This window comes from Dermacentor silvarum, unplaced genomic scaffold (assembly GCF_013339745.2).
Source record: "Dermacentor silvarum isolate Dsil-2018 unplaced genomic scaffold, BIME_Dsil_1.4 Seq905, whole genome shotgun sequence".
In the NCBI taxonomy this organism is placed as follows: domain Eukaryota; kingdom Metazoa; phylum Arthropoda; class Arachnida; order Ixodida; family Ixodidae; genus Dermacentor; species Dermacentor silvarum.
The window spans coordinates 79,419-98,208 of NW_023606951.1; the positions used below are offsets into that span (position 1 = coordinate 79,419).

At 45.5% G+C, this 18,790-nt stretch overlaps 1 protein-coding gene and 1 pseudogene across 3 annotated transcripts in view; both read right to left on the reverse strand.

The window, feature by feature from the left end:
• The window catches only part of LOC119435775 (ubiA prenyltransferase domain-containing protein 1 homolog), a 179,407-nt gene that overhangs the window by 21,242 nt on the left and 139,375 nt on the right, over nucleotides 1–18,790 (reverse strand). The window lies entirely within an intron of this gene.
• LOC119435778 (3-hydroxy-3-methylglutaryl-coenzyme A reductase-like) overlaps nucleotides 1–18,790 on the reverse strand; it is a 29,831-nt pseudogene that overhangs the window by 8,865 nt on the left and 2,176 nt on the right.

Sequence of the window (18,790 nt, forward strand, 5' to 3'; positions counted from 1 at the left end):
CCATGCATCTGAACATCACCCATTCGCTGACACAGGATTTCAGAATAACACTTGCTAACATACGCTATTTGCTAATACACTTGGTTCAAGCAAACATCCAAGCCTATATACTCCAAAGCACTAAAGTAACCCATTCTTCTAAAAGCATATTTTCTTTTGAACATGGCGCTATGGCAAAATTTAACAGTGCAAGACAAACAAGGGTTATATAAGAAATACAGCAAGCACACATAGCAGCTGTATCATCCAGAATTTGCCAGCGCAATAAAGCTTTCAAAGAAACGTGTCTTTGTTAGAGCTAGTTTGTTAAATGCCTATCAGACAGGCACATTTCATCCGACTTCAATGAGGGGCCACTTAATGTTGTGACTTTTTAACAGTCATACAAAGAGTTTCAGTGACACTTACTGCCACAGCAGACTTGTTGCAACTTGCTGCAGTAACAGCAGTGCTTCTAAGGAAAAGCAAAGTATAGTTTGAGATGGTGGCTTTGTTGCATGTACACGATTCCTGCTAGGGTTGAATAAGGCTTAAGCTGGTATAAATTGCTGTGTCAAGTTTACAACACACTGTGGCGTCATGCATCTGTCGATAGTGAAAGTGCTTCTTGATCCAATTCATTTGCAGTAACTCATTGTGCGACAAGGCTGCAGTGCATCTCTTCACCACAGCAGGCTGTCTAATACCCTTTACATGAGGGCAAATTGAAGTCCGTTGAAGTAAACCCCTTTACTTTGCACTAAAAGACCCCTTACGAATAGGAGTTTTGCCGGTGATGTGCGGTATGACGTGGTTTTCTTTATAAGTTTTCTGTAAGCACTGCAGCAAAACAAAAGGCGTTGCTTGCGGACGAAGCTGTCCGAGCAGTGAACTAGAATATATGGGCATTGCACCAACCAATGCGTGCCACGCCTTATCTAGCACGTCGTGCAATGTGGTGTTCTTAGCAAACTGTAGCTCTACCCATGGCCGGTCTGGAACGCCAGATGCGTGATCAGATCAACCGTACTTCAGTGCGCAATGTGCTTCCCTGCAATGAACCTTCAATAGCACGCACCGAGACGACCAAAGTCGCCTGCTTGAGCGGGCCAAGGCAGCAGTGGCCAGCACTAGAGTCCTGGACTAAGGGTGCCACCCACCTTCGCATATCTTCTCCCCCTATTGTAATAAACGTTTATATGATCATCATCAATAGTTGGCGACTGCAAAGCGCCGCTACTGGCGACACTAAATGCGTCGTCCTAGTAAACACTACGCGAAGCGAGTATGGCGATGGGATGGTGGCGACATCTGCGACGAGGCCATTTGAAAGTATGGCTGCAACACAAGTTAACATAAAACAAATTGGGCGTTTGCTAGCTCTAAAAAACATTTGTGGAAGCAATAAAATTATCACCAAGACAACGAAGTGGTTTGACAACTTTTCTGTTGTAAGTGGGCTGCACATGAGGCTGCAACTTTACGTCCATAAAGTATTTCGGTTATCTCTCTGCAACAGTTCAGCACACAGCCAATGAACATTACACAATATTGCACCTCTAATCATTTCGAGAAAAAATTCTCACAGCAGAAGAAAAAAGAAAAAACAACTGTGGCATAAGCCATAGTACGTTGTCAACATTCACACAACTTGTACATAAGTTGAAATAAAGTGAAACAAAATGCAAAATGACAAAGTTAGACGATACAAACACGAAACACTTCATTATTTAGACAAACTCAATATCATGACGTGTCAGGATGGACTTGACCATGGTAGTAGAATATGATCAGAATCTATGAGACTATGTAAGCTATTTAGCAATGCAGGTACTTGGTTTTCTATGTGCTGTTTACCATAATTTGTCCTCGGCATTGGTGTTTTTTTGCATTGCTGATGCATGTTGTACTTTGTACCCGCTGATGTAGTCTGAAAACATCCAGGCTTGTTTTGCATAATCCATCGTAAAAGCTTAAAATAGTATAGTTGTGTTACTTTTAGCATTGAATATTTTTCCAAAAGTGGTTTAGTTTTCAAAGCCCCGATAAGGCCATGATATTGTTTGTATGCTCGTAGAACTCTTTTCTGCGGGTATTGTAGTTCTTGATAATTAGTTTGTGTGGTAGTACTCCTTACCAAAATTCAGTATGTTATTCTAGAATAGAACAGAGCATAATATAATGCATATTGTAATCATTTTGAAAGGACTGGGCTGAGTTTGTATAAGCATCCAACAATTTGACTAAATTCTATGGTTAGTTTTTCTACATGTGTATACCACGTCAAGCCTTCAGTAAACCAAACTCCTAAGAACTTCTGGCTTTTTACCTGCTCTAACTGTCTGCCCTCAAACGAAATAGTTGTATTGTATTTACGTGGCTTATTGATTGGAGTGAATATTATGTACTTCGTTTTACTAACATTTAGTTGTAATTTATTTGAACTAAGCCAACCCACAAGCTTATTTAGGTAATCCACCGGTGCTCAAGTTCTTGAATGGATGTACCGCTGAAAAAATATTGTCATCTGCACACGTTATTAGCTTGGGAGAGTTACTATGATTATTATTTGCACCGCTATGTCCTCTATGTGTGTTGCGCTATTCTGTTATGAACTGTCCATGAGAGGGCAAAAGTTGTCTTTCTTACACGACGCAGACGTGTAGTGGTGAAGCCCAATGAAAAAAAAATGAAATTGGCATGTATTCATAGTAAAGTTATAAATATAGCTTGCTGCCAGCTTTTAGGTTCACAATTACAAAAATTTATTTATTATTATTTGGCTTGATAGCATACATATATACAACTGACAGAGAAAAAAAAAAAAGGAACTTCGGCTGTCATACAAGGCACTGTCATACAAGCCCCATGAAGCTTCACCAGGCATGAACCATGTAAAAAAAAAAGTGCTGAACAAACAGTTATTATTGTTAAGCAGGCTGGCAACTCCCACTGGAAGGGAAACAACGCCTGCCTACTCTTCCGGAAACCGCCTCACAAAAGAAACTTTCATGCCAATGCACAAGACAAGGGCCTAAAGTAAGCAACGACAAAAAAATACCAGGGGCATGGTGGGGGAAAGACCACCAAGAGCAGTGGCAACTGGCTTACCGACAGGGCTCGGCAACCCCGGTTGGTACTGGCCACCAGGCAACCCTCGGTGGTGGCCATGGGCACGTGAAACTGCCGGCCATCGAGCAGCAGTGGGCCGGCTATGCCCACTGGCACGGGCATGAAGCCAACCACGTTCTCGCAGCAGGCTCCCTGCACAGCTGTGTAGTCGTAGCCATGGAAAGGCAGGCCCTCCAGGGGACATGCCCCCTGCCGCTCCAGCAGCCGCCGCCGAAGGGACACGCCCCGCATCGCGCTGCCCACTGCTTGCTCGAGACGGTAGGCCGCCAGCTTGTGGGCCTCGCACAGCCGGAGCACTTCCTCATCTGTCAGGCTCCGAGCACCGTCCTGTTAAAGCAGCGACAGAATAATGGTACATGGTCGAGCCTCAATATAAGGAACAAAAATGTAAATAATTCTGAGGTATATTAAGGTAAATCTAAAATGCCTCCTGCCTATCAGCATGGAAAGAATATATGCTTATAAGGAATACTGGATATACATAGTATAACTAAGGTATTTTTGTGTCGCATGCAACTTAGTCAAAACAAGGTTTGACTGTGCAACAAGCCCATTGCATAAAAGCACCCTACCTCCAGGCAAGAGCACGGCCACGGGTCTGGGCAAACTGGAGCAGCAGTCTCAGATATACATTACTTTAGCCAAACAATATGAACAATACAAGTTTGTGGGCGAACAGAGAGCACTGTATAATTGAACGGAGCAATCTCATAGGTCATGTTTAGGAACCGTTATAGTGTGGCAGGAGCTTTGCTGGATGAAAAACACTCCAAATGAAGACCAGAAAACCAGGAGAGCAATTTTCTGTCATGCCTGTGACAATATGTTCTCCTAATTATGTTATGTGAACCAATACACCTGAATAAATTAAAAAGTTATGGTTGATCCCTCTTTCATAGGAATCGGTAGAACACGAAAGTGAAACGTGTCTTCACAGAAGCTGTTGCATACTTGCTTCATGAACTCGCAGTCCGTTGCAGCGAAAGGCGCATGATTTGCGGGTCGGCGACCGTGTTGCAGGTGTGCTTGGCGCGTGGCGTCCTGCTGCAGAGTCGCTTCGGCGAAGGTACGAGCATTTTGGTCCGGTTCCGCAGTGTCTTGGGCAGCCAGTTGAGTTGCGATGCGCTCAGCTTCAGGAATGCGAGTGACAGAGTTTGCAGAGTGCGCCGTGAACGCGCTAAAGCGTTCTGATTCACGCTGGCGTATCTCTTGCCGAACCAAAGCAAGATTCGTCCGTCGACATCGTTGCCTTTCTGCACTGCCTAGCGCAGCAATTTTCGTAGCTGGTGCCACCACAAGCGAAGCAATAGGCGGCGTGTAAACACTGCTGATGCACGTTGAAGCTCCACTCTGTAGGCGATGATGCGTCACAGGCTAACCGGACGCAAAAGACCAAACTATGTTTAGAAACTGCGTCGTCACCTCAGCAGGCCTCCACTACACTGACACTACCGAAGCGCTCACTGTCGGTGCTCATTAGTGTCATGATGCAGTACTTTGCTTCACCGCTCCTAGAAGGCGGTGCGATCCCTGTCAAGAGGGCATATTTTAAGCGTTCGCACCGATGTCACATCCGTTACAGGAAGTTGATGGTGGACCCCCAGCATAAAACACTTTCATGTTAAGGAATTGTGTCCTTAATGTGCAGATCACTAAGGCACTGTCTGTGGGAAGCGATATAATTACGTTTTTCCATAAAGGTACAGTAATTGCTCAGCTAGAGGTGTTTGGAACAACAAAACAGTTCTTGCTCATCATTGCTCCTTCTCGCCCTTGCCTACTTCACAGAGACTTCAAATAAAAGCAATCATAAGTGTGAGTGATGTCATGGCAATGGCATTTTCCTCATTTGCTATGTGGAGACTACATAGATGACAGCAAGCTTTATGTGCTGATGTGTACTGTTTTATTTACTGGTATCAGCAGCCCCTGTAGTTTCTTGTGACCAACAGTGCAGTCGTTGCTGGGTTGATGTCCTAGCATTTTTAGCACCATTATCACGGACAGTATCTCCTAAATAAATAAAATAGATAGTGTGGGCTTTTCCTTGAATTTGTAGGTTCTCAGCAATGCACTTAGCAACAATATACTATGTCCCAACAAAACCTTCAAGCAAGCACTGGTTCTAGAACATCCTGTATGCCATTTTACACATTAAAACACAAAAAGCAAGATGAGCACCATGCAAGAGCTAGTCTAAATATGCCAGCCAAAAAAACAGGCCAGGGCAAGTGCAGCTCAGAGTTCTGGCTATGCAGATCAGATTTCATTCTTATGCTACCAATGCTGAACACCACACCATTGTACTGTAGTAATCATGTACAAGTGCTAGGTTCATCACAATGTCCACATGATCAGAAGGATATGCCAGAATTGTGCATCACGTGGAGTACACATGTATATTTCATGGCTCTTGAAAACAGTTTTATGTCACCATTTATACCGGTTTTCTTGCACATGAGGATAATTAATTACATGCAACAGTGCAGTACAAGAAAATGCCGATGTGTCAAGAATTAATCTGGCAACCTTCACAGCATGTCTTCATAGCTAATCAATGAAACAGGGAGTTCAAAGCAGTGTTTGCATTCATAGAAACAGTTTTATGAAAATAGATGGCTCCAAAGGGGGTAGAGAGAGGGGTGGCCAATCCCCAAATTTTTTTTCCTGTCCCCACATCCGTTGCCCCCTCCTCTACTGCCATAGAGTGCCCAGTAATGAAATGCCTTCCGCGTTCCCAACAAAAATAAGAATCATGCTCTGCTCATTCAACAGAAAACTGCTGGCACACCCTGTTCTCAAATTTATAAGACAGTTCATAAACATTAGTTTTAAAGAAATCAGTGGCATCATAAAAAATAACTGCTACATATGCATTGCATGCATGACAGGCAACTCAAAAAACCTTTGCCACTGCTGCTTAAAAACAATCAGGCTCGGCATTCTGCAGTATGCTGGTTACGACTAAGTACATACCTGTCCCTGCAGTACAGCAATACATTCCTCTAGGCTGCGGGGTTCAGGATCAGGCTCCTGCTCAGGGTTCTCCTCTGTCTGGCAACCTTTGTCCACCATTTCCCAGCAGTCATCAGCCCCCAGCACAAAGTCCACACGAGGCTCAGTGGGGCAAGCAGGCTGCGTGGAAGGTGTGCTAGGGCGGCTCCCAGTGGACCCTTCCGCACCTGTGAGTTTGTTATCACACACGTTCACAAAGGGCAGTCACCTGAAAGAGTAACCTTTTCAAAATAACTGGTGCGATTAAGCAATGCGTTCAGAGCTCCTGTGAGGAGGGGATGCATAAGCGAGAGAAAGCTGGATTCTCACACCAGTGCATTACTATCACTTGTTTGGACGGTGAGGCACTACAAGCAAAGCACTGGTGTACAAACTACTGCGATGAAGCTGAACACTCCACGAAAGCCATGTGGCTGTATTCATTCAGGCACAAGAATTGTAAGCATTACCTGTTATTGTAAGCAATATCAACCGTCTTACTAGGTGCCACTAGATGAGTGAGAGTTTGCTTTCCAACTCAAAAAACTTGTAGAAGTGAGGATATAAAGCTTTTGTGCTGGATGCCCATACTGAATTTTCATAACAGCTGACAAACTTCATCCCGAGGCAGCAGGTGGTGTTAAAACATTTTTGTATGTTCTCACTGCAAACAGAAACACCTGAGTGCAATTCACTTTTTTATTTTTTTATTTTTTGCAGGCAAAAATATTCTGCTCAGAAGAGATTGACTAATGCTATTCTCTCCATACAATTTGTCGCACACAAACTGTTGCAAGATCAGTACAGTATGATTCAGCACTAAACGCTGAATGCCTTCGTCCTATGTACTTGAGAATATTACTGTCCATTAGAATCCAAGATAACTCATGCATTTGGCCATCAGGCCAAATGTGGACTGGAGTTGATGGTAATTTGCATCGCAGGGCAGCAGCAGTGCACAAGCAGGTAGTGAAATAATTTTTTTCAAGTTCACAAGCCTCCATTTCTAAAATCCCATGAAAGCTCAATGGTAGGCAGTACAATGTTATGCTCAGCTTGTTTCTAAGCAGCATAAGAGCTCCTGTGATTCAGTATTTCACCCACCAGCATTCATCCACAGTAATACTTTAATGTGATGTGGCTGCCAATGAAGGTCGGTGGTTGCAACCAAAACATACAGAACCAGCATGCTCCAGCAAATAAAAGCAACCTTTGCATTTCACTGCCACACTACACAAGCAGCAGCCATTTAAACCAGGTTTGGGTAAGCCGCATGAAACACTTACCGTTTGTGGAGTCGCCTAGGCAAGCCTTCTCTTCCCACGGGTGACTCTGTTGTGCAAAATGCAGCTCTAGCTCCTCCCGATTCTCAAAGAAGATGTATTTGACAGCCAGCGCTGATGCCAGCACGAGCAACACCAGCTGCTCAGGGCTCACCGCCAGCCATCTGCACAAGGAAAAGCCAAAGGCCTCACTGAACATCGCTGACTCATAGACCAGCTGGTTGTCCAATTAGAAACACAATCATCTCGCATCTCAATGTAGGCACATGCATGAATGATGGAAGGTAAAAATGGACACTGACCACACACAAGGAATATACAACAAGTTTCAAAAATTTTGGTCAGAGTCCATTTTAACTACGAATAATCCTGACCGAAGAAGTGTCAACCAACCTTTGACTTTATTAGCATGGAGGGGTCTTCTCGGATCAGATCACTTTCAATGCTATCCTGTATTGCTAAATGTCTATGTTTCACTTTCTGACCTAAACTGGGTGCAATTTGCCCGCCAGATACAATTGAGGAGACAAAGGTTTCAGTTCCTGTGGATAACTTTTTGATTTGTATTGCACATAAAATGTACAAATGCACAAAGTATACATTCGATTTCTTTTTTTTTTTTTTTTTTTTTCATTGGCACAGCTGCAAATGATACACCAATATAAAGCATGCACGGTTGTCCCACACATCCACTGGACTTGACTTGCCACACATATAGTACTGGGAAATGCTATAACAATCATAACATGCCCCTTATGCTTTAGAAAGAGATGGTGCCAACAGTTCAATATATCATGCACACCAATAGTGTTCATGAGATTTTTTGCACAAAGCTGTTCACACACATTCTATCCCTGAATTCCTACTTCATCGATAGTGCTCAACAGAAATGACACGGGCTATCCTGAGGCTGTTTTGTTGAATATTTATCCAATACAAGTACACATAACTTCACAGCACTTTGAAGTGAATTGGCGATTATACAATGAATGCACTGAAAGAGCACGGAACAGCTGCATACCTTTGAAAGTAAGGCCCCCAGGCAAGCTTGTCAGATGCAATGGGGTCTGGGCCCTGCGTTCCTGGGCTGCCTGCCATCCACCGACTATGCGTGTGCACAAGCATAAGCCCAGCCGACTGCATAGATATAAGATTGGAGTCACAAGGAAACGACAAACTCCACAACATTATATGCCAAAATGTTTTCGCAAATATACGCAAGATAAGCCATATATGGCTGCAAAGCATAGTGTTCTTGAGAAAAAAAACAGTAAAAGAAAAGAAAAAGGCAGTTTCGCTATAAGGGTGAAGCAGTGAAAGCAATAGCAAGTTGTAGTGTTGTGCTTGAACTCCTTGCATAGTGCGCGGGTGCAACTATACGTGAACACGATATACGTGGGTGCGCCGAAATTTCTGGCACCTTTAAATGCTTTTACATGTCGTGAAGGGCCTGTAATGGCATTGCACAGGTGCCACTGTGCTGCCCATAAAGAGCGGCACCAGTGAAATTACATCACTTTGCAGACTGTGAACACGACTATTGTTTCAAACTTTTTTTAATAGTCTGAGAAGATTTAAGATAAAAGGCATACGATGTGAATGAAATGTTTCATGACTTTTGTTTGCGGGTTGCAATGCTAAAAAAATTCTGAGGAATAATTCATTCAAGAACATCACGCTGGCCTAAGCAACTTTGGTGGTTGAATAGTACAGCATCTACCTTGCACATACAGCATATATAAACACATAGCATACATATACCGGGTGCTTTAGCGAACACATTCAAAAATTCTTAAAGGTTGTCTGTGGAAGATAGCACAATTCTAGTTCATGAGCTGGTCTACTCGAAGAGGCGGACATTACTTGCACAAGAAATTGAAATTACAAATTGTAGCCGTGGAGTTTGCAAGGCTCATCCACTTGGAACCAATTCTCGGGATGACACCAGTTTCTCGAGATATTAATTCCCGAACTTTGCGGAGAAATGCATTGGCGTTCCAGTTACTTGCTTAAAGAAAACGTCGCTTTATGCATTGAAGCACAAAAGTAACTGGAATGCCAATGCATTTCTCTGCAAAGTTCGGTAATTAATATCTTGAAACTAGTGTCATCCTGAGAATTCGTTCCAAGTGGACCCGCCTTGCGAACTCCATGGCTACAATTTGTAAATTGCAATATAGGCCATCAGGTAATTAGTTCCAAACTTAATTAGTGATTTTTCGTTAATTAGTCGATTAGGCATTTCAATTTCTTGTGCAAGTAACGTCCACCTCTTCGAGAAGACCAGCTCATTAACCACAATAGTGCTATCTGCCAAAGGCAACCTTTAAAAAATTTTGAAAGTGTTCGCTGAAACACCCTATATTGCATAAATATATACAGAATATCACAGTGACGACGAAAATTTGCCTGGAGTGTCCATATAATTGCTATCTCAATGAAATGAGATTGCGCAGTACTGAATATGGCATACAACACAGGGCATCAATGCATTGTTATCTTATTTATGTCAATTCCTACACAGCCAGTCTGCATTAAAAGAATTTATTAATATGGAGTTCCTCAGTTCACCTTTAGAAAGCACAGACATACCTAATTTATCTATGGAGGATTGAAGGTTCAATAAACAGAACAAGACTGTTCATAACCCAAGTTTAGATTCAGCAGAAGCTCACAAAAACAATGTGCCCGTGATTAAAGAAGAAAAAAAAAGAAGGAAGGTAAGGTAGACCAGAAGAGCACAGAGCTGCTGAAGTAGGCATGCATGTGCTACCAAGAATAATGCAGACTGGCTTTTATGCTGAGAGGGTTCCAACCGTTCTTCCCTATCGAAAAAGCGCACACGCCCCATAACCCTATACCCGATAATTTGATATAGACATATTTATCCAATATGAAAACCTGTATGGTGCCATATATTTTATAAGATTATTGAATATAGTAGTTATGAAGCATATGGTCAGTGCCGCAGTGGTATCGTTGCAAGTGCCTGCTAAGATGGCTATGTGTGGCAGCCAGTATAAAGCAGATTGGAACAGCTTAGACATCTGAAATCCTTAGCAGTTGCAGCATCAAATATTTGTGTTAGATGCATTTATCTGAATTTTTACATGAAAGCAGCAATACTCACCATGATCATCTTTACCCTCTGGAGGACTGGATTTGGCTTTTGTTCTTCTTCTTGTTGTAAGACTCTTGCTAATGTACTCAATTGCCACACAGGACGTCCCTCTTCTCTGTCTCGTGACAACTGAAAATGGCCAAAATAATGGGAATCATGCCAATAACATGGCAAAGTCAACGGCATGTAATAGTGATGGACCAAGCAGCTACTGTGTTAGAAGAACCTGTTGCATAAAAACTAGAAAATACCAGCTTGACTACGTCATTTGCATTGCATACGTACTTTAGGTATTCATTAAAAGTTAACATGTAATAGGCATGTAGTTAAATGAAAGTGTAAGAAGGTTTTCAAGTACCTATTAACTCTTCACAGTCATGTGTCGGGCCCACCCGCCATGCAAAAATATCGGCTCCGGTCACATGTCAGGAAGCGCCCGACGCGTGCCTTTGCTCGCATTCTTTGTTTATTTGGGTAGGTTGCGCCATCTCTTGACTGTGTTTTCAATTACAAATTGCAGTTTTTTGTTGTCTACAGTTGAGGGCAGCACTTTTTGCAACGGACTTGAAGAGCTTTTCGCACGCAAATTGTAGCACGTACTGCTGACCGGATGGCAACATTTCCTGCGCAGGCATTTTATGGATGGCAATCGCGCTGACTCGTGCAGCCACACTTCATATATAAGAATGTGAATGGCAACAGCAAGGACTGTGCTGTGTGCAGTGATAAAAGACGAAAGGAGGCAGGAAGGAGACTGTCTTCTACTGCAAGACATGCAGTGCAAATCCTGGCCTCCACCCTGGCGACGGCTTCGAGCGATACCATACTATGCTCAAGTACTGCTGACAGCCAAGGGTATAGAGGAATGTTTCTCAAATAAAATCCCCTAACATGTGTTTGTGTACTAGAGCATTTTTTCTGCATGGCACCCAAAATGCGCAGAATGGCTTCTGACCGGAACGACCACACACTGGGTCAGAACTAAAAAGTCAGACTAATGCATTGCTTTTGGTATTATTTTCCTTACCTCTAGAACCAAGGACAAACAAGCTGGGAAGAAGGTCATGAAGACAACATAGTTGACCAATGCTGACATACAGGCAAAGCAGCAAAGTTCTTCCAGCCCGTTTCACACCTATGGGAGAAAAATATCTTTGAGCACTCTGTTTGTTCAACAGCACAAGGCATCAACTTTTCCTGCTCGTTGCATGCATCTGGCGAGTCTGAATGCACACAAAACAACCAAACAAAAGGCTTCCCGACTAGCTACCCACCTGAAAGGGTGCCCACACCAATAACCAGTGTCTCAACGATGGTGTCCAGAGTGATCGTGGGGCCCAGCACAGCCATTCCACGGGCTATGTTCTCTCGTACCTCCTCCTGCACAGACCACAATTCAGCATAGAGCACTTTGCTGCCACTGGGCGTTTTTTGGCAACACACCACTACAATGGGATAGTGTCGAAATGGCCACTGCACATGTAGATGAATACAGGCATACAGAGCAGCTACCCACTTGTGCTCTAGACATACCAAAGCAGTAAGTGGTGAGCCTAAAGACTAATGCTTCTCTTAGTGTATTGCAAATATACTATGCCCATTCCTGAGCACCTTTCCATCTGAAACCCGTCTTAATTAGCAACTGTATCATAAGAACTGACAGACATGCCACTCATACCTGCGAGCTGGAGCTGAGAGCAAACTGGGCCAGTAGACCAGCCTTGGATAAATCAATGAGAAGTAGAAAGAATGGCAGCGCCTCTCTGAAAAAGAAACATTTGTACATGACAGCACATCCCATTAAACAGTGGCTGCTGTACAGGAACTATGCCATGAAGCAATTACATACTCTCAAACACCAATTTTGTACAATGTCTCAAGGAAATGAAATGCTGCACAGTGGACTATGACAAATGCTGTGGTCCTAGGAGAGTTCTGGATTAATTTTGACCATCCAATACACCAAAATGTTAGTAGAGGGACATTTTTCCAACATTCTCACCATTTCCAAGTGGAACAAGTTAAATCACGATATTGTGTGTTGCAATAACATCGGCTCTTTTATGAACCTCATTCAGTGTATTGACTTTTCACCATGAAATTTTTGACTATGCACTCGCATTTATCATTACATTTCTGTACCACTCCTGCACGGGCCGTGAAGGGCCCACAGTATACTCAAATAATAAATAAAAAATATTGACACTGGAGCCAAAATGTGATGTCGCAACTATGTGCTCAAAAAACATTAGCTGCTGAGCCACCATGGCATGTGGCTTAATGCGCAAATTTAATGCAATTGTTATTGCTTGCCTGGAAAGCGATTTTAATGTAATGATATGCAAAAGTGTTCTGGAATTGTTCAATGCAGATGTTGAGTGTCCAAGCTGTGGCCACATATACATGCAAAACTGATGGAGAGTCTGGCGTCGTATCGTTGACTGATCACATTTGGGGATAACACTTTCACTTTTACATCGCATGCCATCCTGCACAGCATCTCAGTGAAGTGAGGACTGTTCTACCAACTGATTCAGCAATTAGCATGTACTGAAAGTTACATTTTCACATTCCCCAAAAGTGTTTATACAGAATACAGCCCACGCAATGTTATGCTACACTTCAGTAGTAACAGAATTAACAGCCACGAGTGACATGCCTCTCACTGTGCTTAAGCATGAACGAAAAAGTGAATTTGTCTGGCTTGAAACAAAAATTTGTGTATTTAACAAAGTTTATGTAGTATGCACCACCATGTATCTCTCTCCACCCTCTATATGTTTATTCCACTTGCCGCAAATATTTCTGTATCGAAACAGCAGTAATTCAGTGGTAAAAGAAGTGCAGCACATGTGGTAACGAGTACTCTCGCTTGCTTTCACAAGAGCACAAGACCATGGCACAACACGCCCTAACGGCTACATTTATCAGTGGTTCACGTGGAGCGCTGCTCACATTTTCTTTCGTTTTTTTTCTCTATATTTTTATCTTGTTAAATCACAGTAGGACTCTTAGATTATCCGTCTCTGACAGTCCTGGACTGTCCGAGAAGCTGCACACGCAACGCTCATTGGCTGAAAGCACTGTTTCGGGCAGTCGGGGACTGTCAGGACGGATAATCGAAGAGGCCCAGTTGCTCCCTCGCTTGCTCGGAGTGCTCCCGCTTCCATATCGCGCTCGGTTCCAGGGCGGCAGCGCCGTGCGCCCGACGCGCCTGAACCAGGCCAAAATTTTCAGCACGGCGCCGAGCCGAGGAAAAGAGGAAAGAAAAAAAAAAAAGAGAGAGAAAAGAAAGCAGATAAGTTGGAAAAATACAAGAAAAAGGAGCGCGAGGAAGGAAAGCAGCGCTCTTCGAGGAAACGCGACCGTGGCGAACGCTGCCGTCGTCGCAGCAGCGTCGGCGAGGCGCGCCCCCTGGGGGCTGGTGGCAGCGGCGGGAGACGCGCGCGCCCTGCTCCAGTATTCGTTCGCGCCCCCCTCAGCCTTCCTGGTCACACTTGAAAGTTGGTACAATGTGAAACTCCGTGCGCAGCCAGCGCAGCGTTCGTCTTCGCGAAGCCGTCGGGAAGGCTACTACCGTGCCCGAGTGGTAGTCCGCGAGCGACACTGGAGGCGTCACGAGGGGCTGCCTATGCCGCCGGCGCATCTAGCGGGCGTCTCAGGCAGTTCCACAGGACATACGCACCCTTTTAGGTGGTTATGGGGAGGCCAATGAAAACCCCGGTCGGATTTAGAAGGTGGTACAAGCACCTTCACGTACCTCCCCGATGACGGCAGGAGAGCTACCGCTAGAGGCGGCCGCACACCGCCAGCGTCTTCCGACTTTTTGGCACTGCCCTTAGAGGGAAACTAAAGGAAAATACTAAGTCGACGTGGACTGTTTAAATACCATTCCAAAAACCTTACAACGCTTGTTTCGTGCCAAGAAAAGACTTCGTTTACGAGCAAATCGCATCTGAAGGCTCCGAATACCTTTATCGAAATTCAAATCACCCGCCACCCAAGCGGGGAGTAGTGACGTTACATACGCCATCACGCCCTTTGCTGCCGTCCGTGAGTAAAACGGCGCCCAACAGACGCCGGACTAGAGAGCCTACATGCAACGCTGTTTTATGTAGGGTCTCTAGCCGGTACGGTTTTTTGCACAAAACGCAAACGCGCGGCCATGGAGAAACTGAGCCAAGACAGAGCGGTCTATTCGCCGCTGCAGCTGCTTTTGGTCAAGTGGCGTGGACCTTCAGCATCCCGCGACATCACATGGAAGTCGGCTATTTCCAAAATACTTTGCCGCAAAAAGCACTTCAACGCGTTCAGCAGAAGCGGAGTTATTGGCAATCAAACTGGCCCTTCGCGGTGCTTCCGCTCCTTCAATGCCTTACTGCGAAGGATGCGGCGGAGAGGGGCGTGCCCACAACGCTTCGCTTACTGAACGTCACCGTGGCGCGCAGTTCAAATTTCATTTTGGACGTAGGCGCCACTAGTTCGGATTTTGGCGAATACGACGCGCCAAACGTAAGCTAAACGCGATTGACCTCAGCGAGCCGCAGTGCACTCAGCCAGTGGACTCGCGCTACATAGCAGACCGCAGCTACATGCAACTGTAGTGTGTATGCGCTGCGTTTCCTTTGTGCACGACAGGGTTTGAATGTGTGCTCGCGCTCATATACTCATGTCTCACCGCGCTACGAGGTGCGGACCGGCTTTGTCCTTCACCAACTTGACCGACGGATATTCGGCAAATCCAACTTAGCGTTTTGAAGCGCTATCAAAAGCTCACTACGAAGTGGTCTGCCAAGGCGTCTAACCAGGAGCGGCCAGGAGTGAGGGCACGCTGGCAAGTGTGCGTGTGGTCTGCGTGGTTCGAGTATAGTTGAGCGTTCAATTAGTCGAAATTAGCGAGACCCACCGGCTACGACACAGGTAAGCAGGGTGGCCAAAGTTTAATTCCTACGTGGGCGGCCGCGGCCGAGCGTGAGCCGATGATAATCGGCTTCTTCCGGAAGCACGTAATTATTATCGAAATCCGAAAGCAGATTTTCGCTTACTTCAGTCTGTTTATTAAAGTTCGTCAATAAATATACACAGTAACAGTAGGAAGAAGCGCACTGATCCAAACACCCTTCTTGACTAATGTTAGCTATTGACCAGTAGCAGGCGCGTATTCGAATCTGCTATATTACGAAATAAAGCATCCAGAAAAGGGTGAGGAGCAGGCGTCTGTTGAAAAGGTAGCGTTTGAGAGAAAGGTGACTTCGCGCTCCACTTGCGAGCTCCACGCGTCGCGCACGACTGCGATAATTGGCTGAGATGTTCACAGCAGTGTAAGCTAACCGCGGACTATGTTTTTATTGCGATAGCAATTATATGGACACTCCAAGCGCATCCCTACCATCGGCGTCACCGTCGTCGTCGCTGTGAGGTTCCGTATATAGTCCAACGGCGACAAAATCATCGCCGCGCGCCGTACACTGTGCGTGCGAGTGAAAGCGAGTGAAGGCGTACGAGGGTGAACCGGCAACCGCGGCTCAATGTAGCGCACGCGAGGGAGGGAGGCAGGCAGGCCGGAAGCGCGCGGTCTTTCGCGCGAGGCACGGGGGCGAGGCGACGGAGAGGAAGGGGGGGGGGGGGGGTGCGTTATGCTCCGTCGGCTGTAAAGCCCCTTAAGGGGCTTTAGTCGGCTGCTGCTCACAGCGCGCCCGCGCGGGCCTCTTTTTCAAAGCGATCTGTGATGGGGACAAAGTGCATGCGCCGAGTGCCGGTAGCTCATGTTTACATGTGAGCGCTTGACATCGTGCATGTCTATTTAGTAAGCGAATGTTTACAACTTTATACGGCCCATTAAACTACTATTCTTGCTTCGTATAGCTCTCTGCTAATTTGCTATCGCAATCGATGCTTCCCCTTTCGGGCGAAACTGCGACTTTTTTCACCAAGCCCGAGGGGTGGTTCAGGACCTCTTTAAGAGGTCCGCGGTCTGGCGGCAAAATCGTGCACGAAGGCTGAGCTGCAAATACACTACTCTTGCAGGAATTCGAATAAAAATAGGTAATACGCCCCTGCGACTGCAGGGTTTCTGCGCATTGAATTGCGGAAGTTAAGCAAGCCGGAGCGGTCAATTTTTTTTAGAGGAAGTCGGGGGAATTACATGTGAATATCGCTCGTGCTGTTTATCTGACACGGGAAAGAGCACGCGGGGCGCAACAACTCCTCTTATAAAATGTGTGAAACGCGTGTGGTACAAAGGGCCATCTCCTCACGCATATTTCACAACGTGTTCTTTAATTCTGCTTGTATTAACAGAGTTACGGGCAACCAAATTCTACCACTACCACTCCCTCGCGGCCTCCCTTCTCGTCTCCCTACTGCTACTGCACACGAAGCTGTGCGAGGCTGCGCACACGCGGAAGACCGTGACACCACCATCGCGCCCGAGCTTATAAATCCGAGTGGACGGGGTTTTAAAATGTGTGGGAAAAGGAAGAATGCCTTTCACTTCGAGCATAATTTTATGCCTACAGATTCGTTCGGATGGTATATTTGGGTAGGTGCTCACGACAGCATTGCTTAGCGGCTGCGCAAGTTTATTTGCCAGGTTAGAAACATGTTGCAGGGCTCCTAACTAAAGCTGCTCAGCCCAGTGGCGTCGGAACAAGTGTGTGCGTGCGCGTGCGCGCGTGCGTGCGTGCCTCCGTGTGTGTGTATGTGTGTGTGTCTGCGTGTGCGCGCGTGCATGTGTGCGTGCATGTGTGTGCGCGCCGCGCGAGCACATACAACGACTTCAGTTCAAGTGTGGAGGTTCAGACGAATTCGTAACTCATGACAACAGGTGGGAACAGCGCGGCGTTTATGTTTTCTTTGTCCGCGTCGTCGTCGTCCGCGCTTTCCTCATCTATTGACATGACTCCAGTTTAACACGAAATTTATCACGGAGGAGAGGTACTCACTTGAGTTCAGACAGGTCGCCTTCTAGGAGATTCACTACGCTGCTGCTGAAGACGAAACTGGAGAAAATTGTGAAAATGGTTGCTATGCCTGAAAGAGAGCAAAAGAAAAAAAAAAAAAAACATAGTATCGACATAGTTAAACCCTACATAACCAAAACGTTTAGGATAGCAGCGAGGACAAAAGAAGCACGCGGTGCACAGCAATCGCAACGCAGTTATAACTCTGTTACTGAGCGAATGAGTGGTCGAGTTTTGAGGAACATTGGTTCACAGCTGTCTGCTTGCACAAGCGATAGCACGATCAGCGAAAGCGACTGTTTGCGGAACTCCAGCTCCGTTCAGCTGCACAAATTACGGCGGTACCGGAATGTTCCGTTATCAGAAAGGCTACTGATACTTACACGGGACTTCTGTAGCCTTCTGCACCAAGATAGGGATAAGCAAAACTGAATAACCACGTTGCTAAAGTGCATGTCCGTGATGTTTGACGGCGTTTCTGTTTCGCAGGCACACGAGAAGCAAATCAATTGCTTTTGAGGCACGTGTCTAGTACCATTTTGTTTAGTTGAGCTGAATGGATAATCTATAAAACGACTACTGCAACAGACGCGTAAAATCGTAGTCAAGTTCAGCTACAGGTAACGACCACAGAACGAGTCAGCCTTACACGGCGCAGAAAGCCCTTGCGCTTCGGCTTTTCGATACTTCAGCCAGACGTACTGTGTTGTCACCTGCGCGACGTACCGCTATTGTACATGACCGCCGTCTGTCGTACATTAGACATAAGTGACAGTCGATAAATTACAGCAACCGACGTGTATTTAATCGCAACGCTGTAACTGTCACAGCGTAACACCACAGACACTCAATAGATCTGCACATTGCCTACGCCTGACGTACGTCAAGCTGCTTTATTCCAGCTGACACGCAAAAAAAAAAAAAGAAAGAAAGAAAGGAAAGAAAAACCTAGGCGTCATAACGGTTGAACGACTTTTCAATCAAAGGCAGGTCGTGTTTCGCGTCAGCCCCCCCACCCCACCCCTTCTCAAACCCCCCACACGCACACAAACACACACATCCAACCCTACGATTTACTAAGCGATCTCGGCAGTTTCCATACCAAAAGCACCGGATGTTTTCATTTTTTTTCCCGCGATGACGAAGCACAATGTGACGTCATGACAATACTGTAATAGCGCGCAAGTGAACTTCACCACCCTCTTGTGCTCCTTTGGCTCGAGAAAATGTGCTCACTTATAATAATCTAATCGCTTAATAGTAATAATAAGCGGCGGCAGTATAACGGGAGATATCGCCACCGATGCGATCGCTCTATA